Raw genomic sequence first — 19,171 nt, 5'->3', positions numbered from 1 at the left:
TGAGGCATCTGACTTCGGCTCAGGTCATGATCTCACGGCTTGTGGGATTGAGCCCCGCGTCGGGCTCTGTACGGACAGCTCAGAGCCTGGAGCCTGCTTCGGATTCTGTGTCTCCCTTTCTCTCTCTCTGCCCCTCCCCTGCTCACATTCTGTCTCTGTCTCTCTCTCAGGAAATAAATAAACATTAAAAAATTTTTTAAAATAGAAAATGTAGTGATTCATTGACTATAAAGGATATTTCCTTTATCCTTAGTCAGGGATAGTCAAGGATAGTCAAGACTATTCCTTGACTATAAAGGATATTTCTTTAAAGCAAATTGCACTTTCCACTTTTAGCCTAATGTCAGGTGTATGTCCAAGAAAAAACTTTGGTACTCATTTACCCGACAATAGACATTTGGAGATGTTAAGGCATTTAGAGCATACCAGGCACCAAGCCTAGCAATGGAATAATGATACTTGGATGCCTAGAACAAAAACTTGGTATAGGAAGGGCATCTTAAATTAATAGGGCATCTTATGTTCCCAGCATCAGCCTGAACTGGTCATATCCTGGGAGTGAGTCTGGCAATGTAACACTGTCCTCTACATGTGAAACTTCATAGGGAGCTACTTTTTCCAAACAAAATACAGGAGCCTGAGATGCAGTACTGAATAAACCCTTCTGTGCTTCAGTTTCCTCATCAGTAAATGAGGATGTATAATATAGCACTATTATTATTTGTACCCCATCCTTTCCTCAATTAAATAAACTACTGAGTTGCTATCTAGTTTTTAGATTTAAATATTTATAGATTTTTCATAGAATATGATTCACTTTTGTCTCTTTTGTGCTCTTTCTGACACACACACACATGAATATGCTAAAAAATTACCTCCAAAAATGGGTAAGTTGTAATACATGCCCACAATTATAAGTTAAATGCGATTTTGTCAGGAAACCAAAGGTTATTACTGTATAGTATGAAATAAGGAAATATATCAAGATAGTTTTATTTATTTTTTAAGTGTATTTATTTATTTTTGAGAGAGAGTGTGCATGTGAGTGGGGGAAGGGCAGAGAAAGAGGGAGAGAGAGAATCTCAAGCAGTCTCTGCACTGTTAGCATGGAGCCTGATGAGGGGCTCAAACTCACGAAACTGTGACATCATGACCTGAGACAAAATTGAGAGTTGGTCGCTCAACAGACTGAGTTACCCAGGTGCCCCAAGATAGTTTTCATTATAGAAATATATTATTTTAAAATACCTCCCCTCTCAAATTTTCTATCAACATTAATGTAGCTATGTAGCTTATATAAGTTATAACAAAATGGAAGCCAATTTTCTTGAACCATTTAATGTATGGTTACTTGAGAGCAGTGATATGATTATCACTTGAATAATGTAAATATTGTGTATACACATTACTTATATCTATTTAGAAGAGAAAGAGTAGACTGAGGCAATGGGGAAATATTTCAAATAATTTTAGAAATCGGAGAAATTTTCCTTTATTCCTTTCACCATAATACATTAGGATAGCTCATTGGGATCTACTTCAAACACATCAAAAGTCTCTTAGTGTTATTGAATTGCAAAGACCAAAATCTCTAAATTGTTATCTCGGAGCAGCAGACAGCTTAGACAGCAAATGTACATTTCTTTCTTTTCCCCAGCTTTACTGACGTATGATTGGTAAATAAAAATTGTATACATTTGGGTTGTACAACATGATTTTTAAGGTGTACAATGCGATGATTTCATACAATTTACATTGTGAAATAATTGTGGCAGTCAAGATAATTAACACATCATCACTCATATAGTTATCTTTTTGATACGTGTGGTGAGAATACTTAAGATCTACTTTCTTAGTAAATGTCAAGTATATAATATGGTATCATTGACTATAATCACCATGATGTACAAGTGATCCCCAGAACTGATTCATCTTGTAACTGCAAGGTTTTACCCTTGGCCAACATCTCCCCATTTCCCCCAGCCCCTGGAAACCACCTACTCTCTGGTTCTACGAGTTCAACTTTTTTAGATTCCATATATAAATGAGATCATACAGAATTTGTCTTTCTGCATTTGGTTTATCTCACTTAGCATAATGTCCTCCAGGCTTATCTATGTTGTTGCAAATGGCAGGATTTCCTTTTTCCTCTATGGCCAAGTGATATTTTTATATATAGTATATATGTGTATATATGTGTGTGTGTGTATATGTATACACACACATATATACACACATATAATATATATTATATATTTATTTCCTTTATTCATTCTATCTGTTGATGGACACTTAGATTGTTTCCATATCTTGGCTATTGTGAAAAATGCTGCAATGAACATGGAGGGCAGATATCTTTTCAATAGATTTGGGTAAGTACCCAGAAGTGGAACTCTGGATCATATCCTCGTTCTATTTTTAATTTTGGAGGGGAACTTCCAAATCGTTCTCCATAGTGGAGAACACCAATTTATATTCCCACAGTGTACAAGGGTTCCCTTTTCTCCACATTCTCACTGATACTTATCTCTTATCCTTTTGATAATAGCTATCCTGATACCTGTGAGGTTTTTTTTTTTAAGTTTATTTATCTATTTTGAGAGAGAGACAGAGGGAGGAAGGGAGAAGTAGATAGAGGGAGAGGGAGGGAATCCAAAGCAGACTCTGCACTTATCAGCGTAGAGCCAGACATGGGGCCCCATGTCACGAACTGTGCGATCATGACCTGAGCCGAAACCAAGGGTTGGATGCTTAACCAACTGAGCCACCCAGGTGCCCCCTCATTGTGGTTTTGATTTGCAGTGCCCTGAGTGATGTTAAGCCCCTTTTCATACATTTGTATGTTAGTCATTTGTATGTCTTGTTTGGGAAAATGTCTATTTAGGTCCTTTGCTCACTTTTAAATTGGGTTTTTAGTTTTATTGCTATTGAGTTTTATGAGCTCCTTCAATATTTTGGCTATTAGCCCCTTATCAGATATATGGTTTGCAAATATTTATTCCCATTTCATAGGTTGCCTTTTCATTTTGTGATTCTTTGCTGTACAGAAGCTTTTTAGTTTAATGTAATCTCAACTGTTTATTTTGCCTTTGTGGCTTGTTTTCTGTGTCATATCCAAAAAAAAAATCATTGTCCAGACCAATGCCAACAAGCCTTCCCCCCTGTGTTTTCTTCTGGTTTTCTCTAGAAGGTGTTACATTTAAGTATTTAATCCACATTGAGTTGACTTTTTTGTAAAGTCCAATTTCATTCTTTTGCATAAAAGACATATTTCTTTTAGTGTCCATAAAAGCCTGAAGGAAGCCATGTGGCATACTGGTTAAAGAAGAAGGACACTGGTGCCAGACAATTGTGGGTTCAGATTCAGGTTCTGGAACTCACTGTATTAAGTCTGGATGAGGTTCTTAGACTAAATGCATTATTGTGTGTAAAGTATTTAGCATGGGTACTGGCATTTGGTAAGCACATATATATGTATAATAATGCCAGATTTACAAAATAAAAATCTTCATAGAAAGGCCGTTAGTGACAAAGGAAATATTAAAGGTAAAAACGACTATATATTCTTGAAGTTTCTTTACTGGTAACACATAAAAAAACCCACAAAAATCAAATTCTTAATATAGTTTTATGAATTAAGAGTTAAACCACTTGGGCATATACAAAGGACTCTGTAAATGCCAGGAAGATGCTGTACTGGTAGAGAATAATGCTTGTATTGCTATGTAACTATTTTAACTATATTCAACTCTATTGCCCAACATCTTATTAGTTCAGACGCAGTATGAAATGCTATATTGTATGCTACTCTACACTTGATTTGCTTAGTTATAATATTTGGGATTGTTACTTTTTACAGTTTTTTATAAACTTGACAGTGAATGAACACTCAATTTAGCTTCAGTTACACAATTATAAGATCTTTTTCATCACACAATTATTCTTTTAAAATTGAATGTGCAAGTACAAATGTCCAGAGTGTAGACAGCTGTCTAAACAATAAGAACTCTATGTATCAGGACAGGTGCTGTTATTATCCCCCAAATCCATAACACAAGTGTTGGGTTTATAAAAAATATGGAGGAAAAAGACTTAATAAACAAAAAAAGAGATAAGTATCCCAGTAGTAAGTAATTTATTCCATGCACAAGAATCAAAGAATAGTCAATGAAGACTTTAAAGAAAAGTATAGGAGATTGCCCACTGCTTTGGAAGCATTTTGATACCACATAATACCAATTTGGGATGTTTATTAGAGCTTGCTAAGCCCAAGGCACTGCTTCAGTGTTACTAAGAATCATCTGGCACATTTACAAAACCTGACAAATCAACTTAATTTACAAATTATTAGACTATTAGTTACTTCAGGGCAAGGTCCAACTTACTCTCATGGTTTTGCTAGTACCTCACACAAACTGGCACTTATTAAATGAAGGAGCATGGCCAACTGAAGTCCTACACCTACTGGAAGAAAAGCCATACCGCAGGTCAGTTTGCACTATCCCATATGCTTAAATCAATGGCCAGATTTTCTAAAAGCGGTGGTTCTCAAGTAGGGGAGCTATTACCCCCTCGGGGACAATTGGCAATGTCTGGAGTCATTCTTGGCTGTCACAACTGTGGGGATATGACGTCATCTGGAGGGTAGAGGCCAGGGATGCTGCCAAACATCCTATAGCGCACAGGACAGCCCCCCAAAACAAAGAATCATCTGGTCCACAATGTCAATAGTACTAAGGTTAATAAGCCCTGATCTACAAGTTAACTGAATATTTACAATAACATGAGATAGTCATCCAGAGCAGACCCCATTAAACCCTATCTTGTTTAATTAAAATGTTTCCTTATACAATTCACTACTCATTTTCCCAAAAAGAAATTCTGCTGAAATGGATGGAAATGTGGAAGCAGAATGAAAAGCCTTCCATTTAACTCCCAAATAATAGACAATTTTTCATACAGCTTTGTGTTTATCACTACACGTGATATTTAGGAACCATCGGTGAACATAAGTGATGATGGTATGCTTCCACATAAGCTGTTGCTTTTCTCCCAAAAAATATATTGACTTCTGTTAGTGAGACATTTAAAGAGGTCAAATATGGAAAGGCTAGATTGGTGCTCAATCCTGGCATAAGATTAGAAGAGGTAAAGGCAGTAATGATAAAGAAGATAGTTCACATCTTTTGGGTGCTTTCAGTCTTCCAGGTACCATACTAAGCACTTTACATGTGAGTTCATTGAGCTGGAAAGATCTATCAATTTCAGAAATTGAGTGTTCCAGAGAGAATATTCTTTTCTCATTTATATAAACATGGTTTCATAGTTTCTCTTTGACCTCTCTTTTCCTCCTCTAGCCTGAGATCTTCCGGAGGCGAGGGTCTCTTGTCTTATTCATCATTGCAAAGCCAAGGAGCTGGCACTTCACCACAGCATAGGGCATTCATTGCCAGTTTGTTACATGGATAAGGGCATCACTGCTCAGTGAGATATAAATCTAGAGACACTATCTAAAACCCTCCAGATTCTGAGAAGAGGGGCTGCCACAAGTCTAGTCTGTGAGCTCCTCTAAGGGTAGGACATCTCTGTTATCTTCGCATTCACCGTGAATTCGCAGTTACTAGAGAAGAGTCTAGCACACAAGGCACTTGGAATATTTTGAATTGAATTTATCTAGAGACTGTACCTATCTTCAGAAGTTCTTCCAAGACAGGGAAATGTGATCCACTCCTTTACTTGGGTCTTGACTCAGCAAATACAGTTACTCCTGTTTTTCACACATGTTTACAGCTCTTGTGTGATTCCTGCTTTTTAGGGGTTTAGCTTGGATAATAAAAATCAACGGCACTCAGACAAGGTCAAAGGGAGGAGACATTTCACCCGGACAATTTCTTCACTCGGCTATACATTTACCAGTGTGAGGTGCAGAGTGTTTATAGAAGGAAAGGCAAATATTCCTTTCTAAGTCTAACACCGGACTTACCAGCTGCCCAGTTAGCCTGCTGCCCTCTGTGGGGAGCCATCCTGTGGTGCTCCGGTGGATACTGCAGGAAAGGGAGGAAGAAAAGAAGTAGGAACAAATTGAATGTGCTGAGGCAGAAACTATGTCTATTTGGGGCATTTCCCACTGTCAATCTACCCTCCTGATGTTTTACCAACAGAGACAAGAATGACATGTTTTCTGTGTCTCAGCCACTCAAAAAAGTTTTCACTAAAATGCAAAAATTGAACACACTGGCACAACAACAGCAATGATAAAGCATTAGCTTGCTTTTGTTTTAGAAAAGATGCTTTTTCATTCTCTTCATGAATTAATGTTTATGAAATACTCATATACATGCTTATCTGTCATCAATTGCTTTGAGAAAGTTAAACAGAGAAGTTTCTGCCCTCTGAGTTTCTGTATTGTAGAGAATAAGGGAGAGTAGAAGAAAAGGTTATAGTCTCTTCCTCTAAAATGTCATAACCCAAAATACTATATAAGTAAATGTTTATTGTAACCAGGCAAAACTGACAATAGTATAGATCTGACCGAGCTGAATGGAGAATATATGCCCTCAGAGTATGGAGTGGGTAATAAACATATAAAATATAACACCTTCCAACTTCCCTCAACACAACTTCTGGGTTTGTTGGTTCTGAGATAAGAAGAAAAGGTCTCTTAGATTATCTGTGGTCACTTCGGGTCAGTCTCCAACAGCAGATCCCTTCTTGGTCTACAACTCAAGGAGTTGAAAGACCCCACAGTGGGCCGCCAGAGAGCCGTGACACATGCAAAGCACTTGCAGCCCGTCTTGTTTTCTTATTTTCCCTGTTTCCATTGGCAGAATTTTTTTCCCTGCCCAAAGCAGAGCCGCAAATGAAAGCAGCTGCCCAAAGTGGAGGAGGTTCAAAGACCGGGGAAGAAAGAGAAAGGAGGTGGGGGTCAAATGAGGAAAACAACTGAGGACAGCAGAAGACTCTTGGCAACTCTGCCTCGTACAAAAGTCTAAAACAGAAAACATACGGGGGACAGATGGACTGGTGGCAGCCGTGGGCAAAGTGATGCACCCATAGGCTTTCAAGAGACAACTGAGTATTGTATTTTACACAGACTCACAAACTTTTAATGCTTCCAGGGCAAGAAATATTTCAAAATATCTTCCTTTGAACTTCTGGTGGCCTTTTCTGCTTCCTGCCATATATTCATTCATGTTTCTGAATCATGCTGGAGGTGAAAACCTATTTGAAATTATTGTATGAATTTCTTCTTTTGGTTTCATTACTTAGGGGTTATCGAGAAAATATAGGTATGGTTATCTTGGAATCTGACTTCAAAAGATTCACTTAGAGGAATTAGTGCAGATCTAGCATTTATTTCTTAACTTCAAGGTTTTAGTGCTTCATTAGATATTAATATTTAATCTTGAAATTATTATAAAAGGATTATAGTTAAAATGTTCCAATTAGTTGCTTTCTTTTGAAGAACTTAAAAGAAGTAAAATAAATACAACTTATGAGACATTTCAGAATACACTTGAAAAACAGGTTTAAAGAATATATAAATAACCCTACCATATTTTAGGATTTTTAGCAACATTTTATGCAATTTAACTTTATATACTTATAATACAATGTTATTAATATATGAATTCAAGCATATTGAATGGAATGTGGGAATTCCAAAACAGATTGGAAAACTCAATGGACTGCAGATTCTGGGAGGACACTTGTTTGAATATATTCACAAGTTCAAGCATCTACATTTTCAGCACAAAAATTTTCTATTGCTTCTTTAAAAAAAATATATCTACAAAGCAAGACTGACTGTGAAATAGGACCTGCAAATGTTTGATCTACGTAGAAATTTCAGGAACGTAACTGCAGAACAGTAAACACTTTTTACAGACTGACTGCCAAATCTAGAAGTCTTTTCTTTCAGTCAACACTTTCCCACCATCGTGAGAACCATTTCTCATTAACAACCAAATTGTTTTCAGATGCTGTGCTATAAGGGGTTTCCTTAGAAACCATTTGGTAAAAGACTGTGGCTTTCTTCCATAGAATCTCAAGCAGTGAAAAGGCAGATTTTCTGGCATAAATCAAACCCAATTTCTAGGGTTCACTAAACCCTTTCTCCTCAAAATAATGTTTTGTGACTTGATCTTAGCAGTTAATAGTACATGCAGGAGAGCTGGTGTGAACCAGTTTTGAATGAATCTTATTCCATTTCTTTTGTAATTCAACTGAAATCATTTCCAGGGCTTGTTATACCTTGATGAAGGTTTAACTGCACAACTAATGGACAAAATAGTACATTTCATTGTACGGCAAAATCTGTAAATTTTTTTCTACTAAGTTTGCTCAGGTGGATTAATCTTTATATTGATAGGATAATACTATCTCTTCTAATTTCAGAGTTGTTCTTGCTTATAAATACACTTTTTTAAAAAAAGTTAGGGAACAAATAAGTTTTTTTGTACTAAAAATATACACATTTCCTCTGGCTAGTATATACACAAATATATACAAATAATGTTTTAGGGAGTTTCTAGATACATGCAAATTCATAAGAAATACACTGAAAAGAAGCATTTGTATCAATAATTATGTCTCAGGTGTGGACTTGGCAGAATACCTTAAATGGAAATCTAAAATTATTACTGGGATGTAATCACGATTTTCTATATCTTCATACCTTTTGCACACCTTGTTCTTTTTGCCAGCAATGTGTGTCTGGCTACCCAACAAATCTTATTCCTCCCTCAGACTCTGCTCAACCATCTTCTCAGTCATTTATTCATTCACTCATTCATTCTATAACTTTTTACTGAGCACCTACTATCTGCTAGATTCTATGTTAGATGCTGAAGAGAACAAGACAATGTCCTTTCCTCATGAAGCTGCTGGCTGAATCTGAATCAGTCATCCTTCCCTAACTTCGACAGAGCTACTACAATTTAGCCACTTGACAAGAATTTAAGAGCATTTACTAAGTACTAATTCTAGAAAGTTGCCATATTATACATAGTGCAATCATTTATCTGTGAATCTATGTCACCTCTTTGTGTGAGCTCTTTGAGGAAAAGAGCCTTTATATATTTTTGTATTCTCAATACCTAGCACCATTTCTGGAACACAATAGGAAAAAAAATAAATTCTTGTTGAATAAATGATTAAACTAAAATATTCTAGCTAATAAAACAAGCTTTCTTCTACTTGAAAACTATCAATAACATGCCATGGGTTTATAAAAGTATTGGTCCCGATTTGCTGAAAACTTAAGCTAAGCATTTTAGAGAGATGAAAGATGGAAATCTGTTGATGAAAACCAATTAGAGAGATGAAAAATGGACAAACTGTTCTAAGAAGTTTGGCAACTAGATCCTAGTTGCTGTCATATTACCAGGCAAGTCTTTCCCAAGATTGAGTTAATAAGCTTATAAGATGATCCACCTAAGTTCAAAAAGATAATCCAAAATGGAATTGGTCTTCTTAACTAGATGACATGTCTTATGGCAATTTGGTTTGAGGGTATTTGAATTAAAAAAATTCAACCCTTTGTTTCCAAAGTCATCTCACTGGGAGTAAATGCCCCAAATCCCTACCCTATAAAGCCCTTTAAGACCTGGCACTCTGCCCCCACCTCTCCATGCTCATCTCCTGCCACTCACTCCCTCTTTTCCACGTGTTCCTACCAGACTAACCTCCGTGCTATTATTCCTTGATATCCGAGCAGTTCTGCCGTAGGACCTTGGCTTCTCCCTCTGCCTAGAAGACTCTTCTTCACATACCTTCAAAGCTCACTTTCTTCTTCCTACACTCTTTGCTCAAATGTCGCCTTTTCAGTGAGGCCTTCCTTGACACCAAATCTCAAACAGCAGTCCTTCCCTCTCCACTCCCAAGCACCCCCTAAACCCTTTACCCTGCTTTCATTTCTTCATAGTATATCCATCCCCATCTGACATACTATGTACTTACTTTTGTTTCTTTTGGTCTCTTTTCCCTAGTAGAATGTAAACTCTACAAGGCTAAGTATTTTGACTATCCCCTTAGTGATTAGAAGTGTGCCTTACACATAGAAGACACCCTCTAAATATTTATTGGGTGAACTGAGTTGATTAACCTATCAAAAACTGTATTCATTATTAATTCTTTATGTTGTACTGTGCTAATAACCGTGGAGTACAAATATGGTCATAGAAACCCCCTGAATTTGTGGATTCAGAATTTATTGTTTTGATCTGATATGTACCTGAAACTGATTCAGAAGCCCAAACCTACCTAGCACAACTCTACTGCTGCACTTTTGTCACCCAGATCTTCTTGCCTCAAAATCATTACACTGGAGAAGGCAGTTTTGTGAATACCAACAGATTTATAAACATTTCCTGTCTATATGAAATTGGGATGGAAGTAGGGACATGATCCCCCCCCCCCCCACACACACACACAGTAGTTTTAATCCAGTTGGGAACTTCAAGTTGAAAGCATCATTTCCTCTATAGAGAAATTCTTGTGAGAAAGTTTCAAGCATAGCTAATTATTTCTAAATGGGAAAAAAAGCTTTAAATTAGAAAACTAATTTCACTGACTATTGAGGGAACTTTTTGCTTTATAAAACTATGGAAATGAATCAGTGATTATAGTGTGTTCAGTCAAAGTCATCAAATGCAAGAAAAGATCAATTATCATAAGGTTGTCAACATTTGTAAGACATTTAAGATGCATTAAAAAAGTCAACTGTCCACATGTTCTAATTGAAAACATTTAATTACCTTCTTTCTTTCCCTATCTCTGATAATTATCTAATTCATCTCAAAATTCCCTGTAAAATATTAATGTATTAAGTTAGAAATAACCAGTTATTTGATTTGGGTTTATGTCATATTATCTTATACTTAATTCTCATAGAGATATAATAAAAAGCCTCAAGGGCTTACTGCAAATTTATGATAAATAAAATTGAGAATATTCTATTAAGTAATTCTCTCAGCTATTAAGCCATTCCTTACTTAGTATTAGCCAGTTACTACCTTAGTTCTAGTGATATTTCCAAAAATTTTTCATAGCATTTATTCCCCATCAACAAACATACATGTACATGTGTGTATACACATGCATGTACACACATACACAAATACATAGAAAGAAATCTTGGTCAAACCCTACCTTTCAGCTTTATCTATGATGTCCTATAACCTTTCACTCAAGCAACTGACTTTCTTTCCTGGTCCCTGAAGTTTCTTAAGTGGCAGAGTGTTTTAATTTGCAATCTAGTATTGCTTTTAATTTGAAGCTGGCTTGGCATTCTCATTCAGTACTCACTGACACACTTCAGGAACTCAACCCTCACATACTTTTTCTTTTGTAACTCTCAAAATACATAGGAGACTGTTAAACTTGGACTAGATTAAGCAGCAGATATGTTGAGTCTTCAGCAACAAGGGCTAGAGTCATCGGGGAGAGGTCTGGTCCATGCCACTGGTATGATGACCAATTCATCCCACGTTAGCCAGGATTTTCCCAGTTTAATACTGAGATTCCCATGTCCCAGTAATCCCCTCAGTCCTAGGCAAGCCAAGAGAGCTGGTCACCCTCATGGATGACAGGATGAAGGAAACTGGACTGACAGGAGCCTGGTCTCTTAGCGTGGCCCAGTGAGCTACTTCCAAAGGAACAGTAAGTGCGGATGTGGCTCTAAGAGTCAGGCCAATGGAATCTGATTCAGTTGGTGAGGCAGGAACAGCAATGCCTATAGACAGATAGCAAGAACTGGAATCCAATAATTTGCTATTGGGTTAATGTGACCTCATGGGTATTTATGGAGCACAAAACACAAAGCCTGTGCAAGGAAAGCTAGCCTAGGCTCTGATCATTTGGTAATATTAATGGCAGTGAAATGCTCTCTGACCTGCTGGGAATGAGTTTGCTGGTGGAGAACTTCCAATTACATCTGCAAAATCGATGGAACACAGTCATGGATGAAATTAACATTCAAATGGGCTCAGGGTTACATAGCTAGGAAGAGGCACAGCTAAATTTTAAACCTAGATCTTTCTGCCCACGTGTCTGTTGCTCAGGCATTGAAATAAAGGTTATAGTATAAATTTTACTCACAGAAATCCATTTTCTTATAGTAGTTGTGTCCATATCATTGTCTGTTTTCCAGGTTGTTAAATTCTATGGGAGTAAAGACTATTCTTCATTCATCTTTGTGTCCTTTAATTAGCAAAATATTCACAAGAGAATAAACTTTTGACAATTGTGGTTGAATTAGAGAAAAGAGACTTGCATATTCCTACTCATTAACTTTACTCTTATTTGGTATTTTTGCTTGCCTCATGGAATAGCCTTCTTTAAATTCTATTCAACTGCCAAAGCCCAACTTAAGTTTTAGAATCTTTACTTGAGGTCATAGAGATCTCTCTCTTTTCTGAACTCTACCTCAGCATTTAATCTTTCTTGTATTTAATTCTTCTTATTCTCAGAGGTGTCGCTAGCTCGTTTGTACTCTTCACTATTATGCTTCAGCAGACAGCCAATCAACACGGGTTACTTGAAATCCAGACGAAAAAGTTTGTCAATAAATTTGTTCTCTTAATCAACAACTCAAAACAGGAATGAACATTCAAAACAGGAAAAGAATTCTAAACTTCCTAACAGCAGCCAGACATTACTATAGTCTGGGTGTTGCTATTTAGTGTGCAAAAGAATTCTTTTTGTCCTTTATGAGGAAGTTAGCTTCACCACATCTGAAACATGGAGACTGTCAGTAGATTGATAAGGTTTTTTTAAAAAGAAGAAATCACTTCCTTACTAAAAGACATTCTCAGCAATTTCTAAAAGAGAAAAATATTAATATATAGTTTGTATCAATGCTGTTAAAATAGAGTTCTTGGTACAAAAACTAATAAAAGCCCAATTACTGTTGGGGAGCTACCTTGCAACAAGCTTAGTTGTGAAAATCAAGTTTAGAGCATCATTATTTCCACGTGATTGACTGAGGGAAACAGATGAGACAATCAACATGAGGACTATTCCACTTACTAAGTATGGAAGTAAAAACAATACTTTCTACTTTTAAATCCAGACTTTTGCTTATTCGTTTTTGTTTTGTAATCATTAAGATTCTGTATTACAGGGTTTTCTGGATGGCTCAGTCGGTTAAGCATTGGACTTCAGCCCAGGTCATGATCTCTCAGTCTGTGAGTTTGAGTCCCGTGTTGGGCTCTGTGCTGACAGCTCAGAGCCTGGAGTCTGCTTCGGATTCTGTGTCTGCCTCTCTCTCTGCCCCTCCTCAACTCTGTGTCTCCCCTTCTCTCTGCCCCTCCCTGACTCACACTCTGTCTCTCAAAAACGAATAATTGTTAAAAAAAAAAAAAAAGAGAGAGAGAGAGAGAGAGAGAGAGAGAGATTCCATATTACAAAAAGTCTGGATTTCTTCCTCTCATCCAAATCTTTAGCATATTATTTTCCAAGGGCCTGCAGAAACTTAGTATGTAACTGACTTTTGTTAGTGTCAGGTAATTATGAAGTAAAAGTCACACCAAAAACATATTTCCTGATTCCCATATTTAGTACCTAAACAAAAAAAAAGAATATTTTTTCCAGTTCAAGATTATAGTCTGAATAATTCCAAAACCTTATAATCTATATGTGGTATAGAATGACTGTACATATTCAGTCATTTTGAGAGGGTGCAAGTGAGCAAGGGGCAGAGAGAGAGAGAGCGACAAGTGGGGCTCACCGGGACTCATGTTTTTACCTAAATGTCCATCAACTGATGAATGGATAAAGAAATTGTGGTTTATATACACAATGGAATTCTACGTGGCAACGAGAAAAAATGAAATATGGCCTTTTGTAGCAACGTGGATGGAACTAGAGAGTGTGATGCTAAGTGAAATAAGCCATACAGAGAAAGACAGATACCATATGGTTTCACTCTTATGTGGATCCCGAGAAACTTAACAGGAACCCATGGGGGAGGGGAAGGAAAAAAAAAAAAAAAGAGGTTAGAGTGGGAGAGAGCCAAAGCATAAGAGACTGTTAAAAACTGAGAACAAACTGAGGGTTGATAGGGGGGTGGGAGGGAGGAGAGGGTGGGTGATGGGTATTGAGGAGGGCACCTTTTGGGATGAGCACTGGGTGTTGTATGGAAACCAATTTGTCAATAAATTTCATATTAAAAAAAAATAAAAATAAAAACACTGATGCTAGGGACACCTAGATGGCTCAGTTGGTTAAGCATCTGACTTTGGCTCAGGTCATGATCTCACAGTACATAAGTTTGAGCCCTGCATTGGGCTCTCTGCTGTTAGCACAGAGCCTGCTTTGGATCTTCTGTCTCCTTCTCTTTCTGCCCCTCCCCCTCTGGAGCTCTCTCTCTCTTTCAAAATAAATACATTTAAAAAAAAACGGATGCTAAAATCAGAGACTGATTTACTATGAAGCTAATGAAGTACAACCTCCAAGGATCCTTTGCACAGTTCCCCTCCAAGCCAATGAATTTAACGATCATACATTTTTATACAATTTTTGAAGTAAAATACATTAACTACAATTAAGTTAGAAGCAGTGTTTCTATTCATTATGACTTCATCACCTTTCCTCATGTTAGGTGTGCCAGAGTGGCCACATGCATCTTGGGATCCAGCTAAGAAGATTCAGTTAGGGATATATGTAGCTTGGATTTAGTGGGATAGGCTTATGTGGTCTGCAGAGTTTATGTATAAGTAAATTGTAACTAGCCAACCAAATTCAAGACTGGCTTCTAGCAATAATCCTATCATTCTGTGAACTGACACATCCATAACTGTGATGCAATGATGAGTCCAGAGGTCATACTATGGCATGAATGTGTCTTATAACTGGAAGTGTGTAGCTAAGTCCAAAAGACATTTGAGAGAGGTATTCTCAAATTAGACAGCAATATTAAAAATTTAGAACACAATTGCTAATATCAAGTTTAATAGTGAGTTGTGAACTAAACAACAACAACAAAAAAGCTTTTCTTCTAACAATAAAAAAATAGGACCTCTAACTCTACCCATGAAAGATTTTGACTTCCCACTGTAGACAAGTAAACTAGACAAAATATATGAAATATAGCCTCCAGATACTGCACAAAAGGCAATGCAGGCTTGTGATCTCTGAAAGAAGGGTCATGAATTAGTAGTAGGATCAAATTATTTCCAAAATAGAGACCTACAATAACAAGGTTTAAACGCAAGCCTTGGAAGGATAAAGCCAATATACTTAACTGCACACTGGAAAAAGCCCAATACTCTTTAAAGAAATGCAGCAAAATCCAGTAACCAACCATAAACTTTAGTACTCAATAGTAAAATTCACAAGGTCTAGCATCTTGGAAAAGTATTAGGCATGCAAAGGAGTGAGATATTATTATCCATAATCAAGAGAAAAATTAATTAATTAGAAATATATCCAGAAACAGCCACAGATCAGGAGAAAATATTTACCAAAGACATATAAAATGGAAGACTGTTATCCAAAATGTACAAAGAACTCCTAAAACTCAACAGTAAAAACACAAACAGGGAGCCCAGGGGGGCTCAGTTGGTTAAGCGTCCAACTATTAAGATCTTTTGCCAATTAAAAAAATTGTTTAATGTTTATTTATTTTTGAGAGAAAGAAAGTGCACATGTGGGGAAGAGGCAGAGAAAGAGGGAGACAGAGGATCTGAAGCAGGCTCTGTGCTGACAGCAGAGAGCCAACATCAGGCTCCAACCCACAAACCCTGAGATCGTGACCCAAGCCAAACTGGTCACTTAACCAACTGAGCCACCCAGGGGCCCCTAAAATCTTTGGCCATGCTGACAGTGCAGAGCCTGCTTGAGATTCTCTCTCTCCTTCTCTCTCTGTCCTTCCCCTGCTCTCTCTCTCTCAAAATAAACTTTAAAAAAAAAAAGAAAAGAAAGAAAAACATGGAAGGATTTTAAATGTATATTACTAAGTGAAAGAAGCCAATCTGAAAAAACCTACATACTACATGATTCCAACTATATGACATTCCAGGAAAGGCAAAACTATGGAGATGATAAAAACATAAAAAGTTGCCAGGAGTTAGGGTTGAGGGAGGAATGAATAGGCAGAGCACAGAGGATTTTTAGGGCAGTGAATCTACCCTAAGTGGGGATACATATTATTATACAGTTGTCCAAACCTAAAGAATGTACAATCCCAAGAATGAATCCTAATGTAAACTATGGACTCTGAGTGATAATGATGTGTCGATGTAGGTTCCCTCATTATATAACAAATGCACCATTCTAGTGGAGGATGTTGATAATAGGGGGGTATACAAATGTGGGGACAGGAGGCTTATGGAAAATCTCTCTACTTTCCATTCAATTTTGCTGTGAACCTAAAGCTGCTCTCAAGGTGCCTGGGCGGCTCAGTCAATTAAGCATCCAACTCTTGATTTCGGCTCAGGTCATAATCTCACGGTTTATCAGGCTCTGTGCTGACAGCTCAGAGCCTGGAGCCTGCTTTGGATTCTATGTCTGACTCTCTCTCTGCCCCTCCCCTGCCTGTGTCTGTCTGTCTGTCTGTCTCTCTCTCTCTCAAAAATAAATAAATATTTTTTTAAAAAGAATAAAATAATTAAACCTGAAGAAGCAAACAAACAGAGCATCAGTAACCTGTGGGACAATATCAAGTAATCTAACCTATGTATAATCATAATTCTAGGAGGAAGGGTATGTGACATAAAAATATTTGAAGAAATAATGGCTGAATGTGCCCAAATTTTATAAAAACTATAAACCAATGGATCCAGGAATCACAATAAGTCCAAGTAAAAGAAACATAAAGAAAATCAAGCTAAGGTAAATCACAATCAAATCGCTGAAAATCAGTGATAAAAAGAAAATCTTCAATGACCAGAGGAAAAAGATACATTGTATTCAGAGGGACAAAGAAGAAGAGCCAATTTCTTATCAGAAGTAACTCAAGCCAGAAGAAAATGGAAAGGCCACTTTAAAGTGCTGAAGGAAACTATCAACCAACAATTCTAAACTCATCAAAAATATATTTTAAAAAAGAAACATGGACTTTTTAAAAAATGAACAAAAGCTGAGAGAATTCATCACTAGTAGGCCAGTACAAAAACAAATGTAAAAGAATTTTTTCAATCAGGGAAAAATGATACCAGACAGAAATTTCGACTTACATCAAGAAATGGTGAGTGCCAGAAATGACAAATATGTGAACAAATATAAAAAACACATTTATCTCATTTTTATTATCTTTAAAAAATAATTATTTATCTGTTTATATTTATAATTATAATTATATAATGTAATATATACTATAAAAATATATAATTTTATATTTATATATTATAAAGTATATAAACATATAAAATTAAAATGTATGACAAAGGCATATAAAAGATAAGGAGGAATGTCATTATATTATTTGAATGTACACCATGATAAGTTAAAGGTATATGCTAAAAAACCTAAAGCAACAGCTAAAAAAATAAAATGAAACCAGCCAATTAGTGGAGATTAAGTACCCAATTAATATTTTTTAAAGCAAAAAAAAAAAAGAGAGAGAGAGAAAAGGGGGAAATTAGATGAAATAAATAGTAAGATGGTAGACATAAACCAAGTAGTATTAATAATTATATAAAATGTAAAGATTGAAACAGTATAATTGAAAATATAGATGTCAAATTGGATTTTTTAAAAAAAGGATCCATTTATATGCTGTATACAAGAAATTCATTTTAAATATAGAGATAGAGATAGAGATAGAGATAGAGATAGAGATAGAGATAGAGACAAAGATAGAGATAGAGTTAGAGTTAGAGATAGGCTAAAAGTAAAAGGATGGAAAAATATATACTCTGAAAATACTACTCAAAAAGAAAAGTGTAATAGCTGTATTACTAGTAAGGTCATTGAATCAGTAATCAGAAAATTTTTTTAACAAAGAAAATTCTAGAACCAGATAGCTTCACTTGTGAATTCTACATTTATATAATAATTCATTCTAATCTTTCTCAAACACTTCCCAAAAATTGAAAAGGAGGGAACACTTCCAAACTCATTTTACCAGGCCACCATTACCCTGCTACCAAAACTGGACAAGGGTACAACAAGAAAACATTATAGGCAAATATCCCTGATAAACATAAAGGCAAAAATCCTCAACAAAACATCAGCAAACTGAATTAAAGAATACATTAAAAGGGAGGCACCTGGGTGGCTCAGTCAGGTAAGTGTCTGCCTTTGGCTTTGGTCATGATCTCATGGTTTGTGGGTTCGAGTCCCGCATCAGGCTCTCTACTGTCAGTGAGGAGCCCACTTCGGTCTCTCTATTCCCCTCTCTCAGCCCCTCTCCCACTCATGCTCTCTCTCTCAAAAATAAATAATTTTTAAAAAAAAAAAGTTAAAAAAGGGTGCCTGGGTGGCTCAGTCATTTAAGCATCAGACTCTTGATCTTGGCTCAGGTCACCATCTCACAGTTTGTGAGTTCAAGCCCCACACTGAGTTCTGAGCTGACAGCTTACAGCCTGCTTGGAATTTTCTTGGCCTCCTTCTCTCCCTAACCAACTCATGCTCTCTATCTCTCAAAAATAATAAATAAGTGAACTTTAAAATAATTTTAAAAAAGATAAATAAATAAAAGAATACATTAAAAGGATAATATACCATAATCAAGTAGGTATTATTCCAGGAATTCAAGGATGGTTCAACATCCCCAAATCAACCAAAGTAATAGTCCACATTAACAAAATGGAGGATAAAAATCACATGATCATCTCAATACATACAGAGAAAGTATTTGACAAAATTTAACATCCATTCATGTTAAAAAAATCTCCACAAAGTGAATATAGAGGAAATATACCTCAACATAACAGAGGCCATATATGACAAGTTCACACCTAATATCACATTTAGTTTTGAAAAGCTGGAAGCTTTTCCTCTAAGGTTAGGAGCAAGATAAGGATGCCCAGTCCGGCCACTTTAATTCAACATTGTGCTGGAAGTCCTCGGCAGAGCAACTAGGCAAGAAAAAGAAACAAAAAGCATCCAAATCAGAAAGGAAGAAATAAAACTGTCTCATTTGTAGGTAACATGATATTAGATATAGAAAACTCAAATGACTCCACCAAAAACTATTAGAACTAATAAACAAATTAAGAAAAATTGC

At 36.4% G+C, this 19,171-nt stretch overlaps 1 long non-coding RNA gene across 1 annotated transcript in view; it reads right to left on the bottom strand.

Moving 5' to 3' along the window:
• Nucleotides 1–19,171, bottom strand: part of LOC122480845 — an 89,531-nt gene that overhangs the window by 37,779 nt on the left and 32,581 nt on the right. Inside the window, exon 2 of the long non-coding RNA XR_006296678.1 lies at nucleotides 5,984–6,044. This is a non-coding gene — a long non-coding RNA (uncharacterized LOC122480845). The remainder of the gene's footprint in view (nucleotides 1–5,983; nucleotides 6,045–19,171) is intronic.

Source organism: Prionailurus bengalensis, chromosome C1 (genome assembly GCF_016509475.1).
Source record: "Prionailurus bengalensis isolate Pbe53 chromosome C1, Fcat_Pben_1.1_paternal_pri, whole genome shotgun sequence".
Lineage (NCBI taxonomy): Eukaryota > Metazoa > Chordata > Mammalia > Carnivora > Felidae > Prionailurus > Prionailurus bengalensis.
Note: the sequence above shows the minus strand (reverse complement) of the source record. Positions and strands in the feature narration are given on the sequence as shown.